This window comes from Elephantulus edwardii, unplaced genomic scaffold (assembly GCF_000299155.1).
Source record: "Elephantulus edwardii isolate Elephantulus edwardi_28Jun2011 unplaced genomic scaffold, EleEdw1.0 scaffold00001, whole genome shotgun sequence".
NCBI classification, from domain to species: Eukaryota; Metazoa; Chordata; class Mammalia; order Macroscelidea; family Macroscelididae; genus Elephantulus; species Elephantulus edwardii.
The window spans coordinates 48,891,957-48,896,525 of NW_006399751.1; the positions used below are offsets into that span (position 1 = coordinate 48,891,957).

At 37.9% G+C, this 4,569-nt stretch overlaps 1 pseudogene; it reads right to left on the reverse strand.

The window, feature by feature from the left end:
• The window catches only part of LOC102866367, an 81,639-nt pseudogene that overhangs the window by 40,864 nt on the left and 36,206 nt on the right, over positions 1 to 4,569 (reverse strand).

Consider the following 4,569-nt stretch of genomic DNA (forward strand, 5'->3'; position numbering starts at 1 on the left):
ACTAATCCACACCATGCTATTTCCAATTAATCCACATGCATGTGAAAGTCTGACAATAAATAAACTGTGTAAAGATTGGAATTCTCATACACTGTTGGTGGGATTGTAATATGATACAACCACTCTGGAAGGTAGTTCTGTATTTCCTAAAAAAAAATCTGAACATAGAAATTTCATATGACCCAGATATTCTACCACTAAGAAAATACCTCAAGGAAATTAGAACTGAGACACAGAGATTTGTACACCCATGTTCATAGCAGCGTTATTCCCTATTGCAAGAACATGGAAACAACCCAAATGTCCAACCACAGTTGAGTGGATTGAGAAATGGTGATACATTCACAGGACGAAATACTATGGCTGGACTCAGAAGCAATGATAAAAAAAAAAACAAACTACATAACTTGGGAAAGACTGGAGAGCACTATGCTGAGTGAACTAAGTCTCATAAGGACAAATACTGCATAAGGCCATTGTTGTAAAAACAGAAGAATAACTAGTAAAATGTGTATGGGAGTCCAATGCGTTGAGAAGTGAGAGCAGAGGGCTGAGGATAGATAGGGAGTAAATCACAGATCACACAATTTTGTGGGAGGAGGCAGAGAAAGGAAATGGAAAAGATCTGGTGGAGACATGAAAAAGATGGGGTAATGGTAGACATAGTTCAATGGTGATTAATGTTATAAAACACAATGCATGTGAATAATTGCATGAAACATATCAATGAAGAAAAATGTGAATGAAACACACACACAAAATGTTTTTTTGGTACAATGAAAAAAAACTTATTTGGCTTCCAGAGTTTTAGGAAGGGTATAAGTAACATTATTTATTTTTGGTTTAACAAAATTTTCAGGTGAAAAACATATACATCATTATTTTAAATAATTAAAAAAACATAAACAGGAAAAAATTATATTATTTATAAATTTTCACTCAAATAACAATAAAAGTTTTGGACAAACAAGGAAATTACTATCATTTGGTGTATAAACAGTCAAAGCTCAAAATATGAAAGGCAAAGTCAAATGTGAACAAGAAAGTATATAAGTTTGATATAGGGTCTTTTCTAATTCTACATGTTTTTAACATATGCAAAACATGTCAGTTTAGGAAGTATAATCTTAATGCTCTTTAAAGTTTGTGATTGCAGGGGATTACCTTCAGGGTCAAAAGTGGTACTGCATGAATGATAGTTTCACATGATGTAGCTTCACAAATATGTGCTGCTGTTCAATTTACACAACACATGAGTTGTAAATCAAGAAGAGAAATGCATCTAAGATGTTTAGCAGAAGACATTTTTTGTGAAGGGTGTGTTTAGATGAAGTTGCAGCACTATTTTTACCGCAATCATTACTTGAAAGTATTTGACTTGAGATCCAAGAATTTTTAAAACACAAGAAATTATTAATTTGTTTTTAGTAGTGTCACTGTAAACCAGAAAAGTTACAAGTATAACATATTCCTATAACGACCACTGATATTGAGCTTCTCCAGTGATTTTTTTCCCCACAGATATAATCAATCTGATTGCTGTGTAGGCTATCAGGTGAAGTCCATGGATACAGTCACCATTTGTGTTCCTTATAAAAGGTATTTGCAATGGATAAATCAGTAATTATAAAGAATTCTATCATTCTGTCTCCAGATTAATTTCTGTGACCAAGTCCATATTTCCTGACAACTAATTCTTCTTCCCTGTTGCCAACTTTTACATTCCAGTCACTCATTATTACTAATGCCTCTTGGTTGGGTGTTCATTCAATTTCCAATTGTAACAGCTAGCAGAAGTTATCTATTTCCTCCTCTTTGACTCTGGTTTTTGGTGTATAAATTTGATTGGTCATGGTACTAACAAGTATGTTGTTGTTGTGTACCATAGAGTCAGAACCGACCCATAGCAGACCCTCCATCTGGTTTTTAGTGGCAGTTAATCACACAGGAGGAGAAAGCCAATATTTCTTCTGCAGAGCATCTGGTGGGTTCAAACCACACGCCTTTGGGATTGTAGTGAAGCTATTTACTCTAGGCCACCAGAGCTCCCTGTTTACAGGTATATTATCCTGTCACTTACAACACTGTATTTTAAGATGGATCTAGAAATGGTCTTTTTAACTACATATGAGATCTCATTTTTCCTCACCTTTTTATTTCCAGCATAGTAGATCATATGATTATCTGATTCCAAATGTCCCATGGCAATCCATTTCACTTGGTACCAATAATACTCTTGGTACCAGTAGCCAAGAACTCAAAAGATTAATTGCATTGGAAAAACCTGCTGTCAGTGACATATCCAGAGTACTAAAGAGTCAGTCTAGAGGCTAAGATGCATCTGATACAGGCCATGGTCTTCACAATTACTTGCTATGCATCAGAAAGCTGGCCAATTGACTAAGGATGACAGAAGAAGAATCTATGCCTTTGAGATGTGGTGCTGGAGAAGGGTATTGAACATAGCATGGACTGCTAAAAGAACAAACAGGTTTGTCCCAGAGAAGGCTGCTTCTTGAAGACAAGGATTTAGAAACTTCGTCTCAATTACTTTGGGCATGTCCGGAAGAGACCAGTCTCTTGAAGAAGGACATCATGCTTGAAAGGGTGGAGTGACAGCCAAGAGAGAAAGATCTTGGATGAGATGGATTGACTCAAAGACTAGGGTAATGGAGGTAGGTATGTTGGAGATAATGAAACTAGCTCAAGATAAAGTGGGGTTCAAAGCTGTTGTACATAGGGTCGTTATGAAACACAGGTGACTAGACAGCACTCAACTAACACTATAAAACTGATGTCCAGTTCCAACAATAAGAACTTCTGAATTGTCATTATTTTTTTCATTATTTCATTATGTTTTGTTGTTATGTGCCATTGAGTCACCTGCGACTCATAGCGACCTTTTGTACAACAGCCCTAAACCCTGCTCTATTCCTTACCAATCTCACTGTCTCCGACACACCTATCCCCATTACCCCAGTGACTGAATCAATCCATCCCATCGAGGGTTTTCCTCTCCTGTGCCATCGCCCCCACCCTCCCAAGCATGACGGCCGTCTCCAAGGACTGGTCCCTCCTTGCAACATGTCCAAAGAATATCAGATGAAGCTTCAGAATCCTTGACTCCAAGGAGCAGCCCAGCTTTACCCTCTCCAGAACAAACTTGTTTGTTCTCCTAGCAGTGCATGGTCTATTCAATACTTTCTCCAGCACCAAAGCTCAAAGGTGTCAACTCTCCTTCTTTCATCCCTAGTCATTGTCTAGCTCTCTGAAGCATAGAAAGTAATGACAAAGACCATGTCCTATAACAGGCGCACCTTAGTCTCCAGACTAACATCATTGCTCCTCGGTACCTTGGAGAGTTTTCTGACAGCAGACTTTCCCAATGCAATTTGTCTTTTCATTTCCTGGTTGCTGGTACCAAGAGTGTTGATTGTAGAGCCAAGCAAACTAAAGCTGTCAACAATCTCAATCTCTCCACCATCTATCATGATGCTGCCAATTGTCCCAGTGGTGAAAATCTTTTCTTGACATGGAGCATCAATCCATATTGAAGGCTGCAATCCTTGACCTTCTTCAGCAAATGCTTCAGGTCCTCCTCAGTTTCAGTTAGCAGGGTTGTGTCATCTGGATAATGCAGATTGTTGATAAGTCTACTTCCAATCCTGATGTCACCCTTCTCCTCATAGAGCCCAGCTTCCTGGGTTATCTGTTTTGCATCAGATATGTAATTTCCAAATATTTTTTCCCAGTTTGTGGCTTCCCTTTTTACCCTGTTGGAGAATTTTTGGATGTGCATAGAATTTGATTCTTAGAAGGTCCTATTTATCTATTTTATCCTCTCCTAGTTGTAGGTTCTTCAGGACTGTTCATATTGTACATTAGGACTTCTAGAGTTCTTCCAAGCTTTCCTCTAATGAAGTTTATAGTCCTTGATTTTAGTCATAAGTCTTTGATCCACTTTGAGTTGGTTTTTGTGTATGGAGTGAGCTGTAGATCTTGCCTGAGTTTTCTGCAGATAGTTTTCCAATTTTGCCAACACTATTTGTTAAAAAGGCTGTCGTTTCTCCACTTAACTGATTTTATCTCCTTGTCAAAAATCAGTTGACCATAGGTAGATGGGATGATTTCTGGGTTCTCAATTCTATTCCACTGATCTATGTTTCGGTCATTGTACCAGTACCACATTATCTTCACCCCTATGGCAGTGTAATAGAATTTGAAATCAGGGAGTGAGATGCCTTCTACCTTGTTTCCCTTTTTTACGAAATGCTTGGCTTATATGAGGCTTCTTTCCATTCCAAATGAAATTAAAGATTGTCTTTTCCATCTTGTTGAAGAATGGAATTGGTATTTGTATTGGGGTTGCATTGAACGTGTAGATTGCGTTCGGTAGCATTGTCATTATCACAATATTTCATTTCCTATATTGTAGCCGATGTTAGACAGATCTTAGCTGAAAGCAGAGAATACCAGAAGAATGTCTATCTGTGTTTCATTGATTATGCAAGGGCATTTGACTGCGTGGATCATAACAAACTGTGGCTGACTCTGAGAAGAATGGGAATC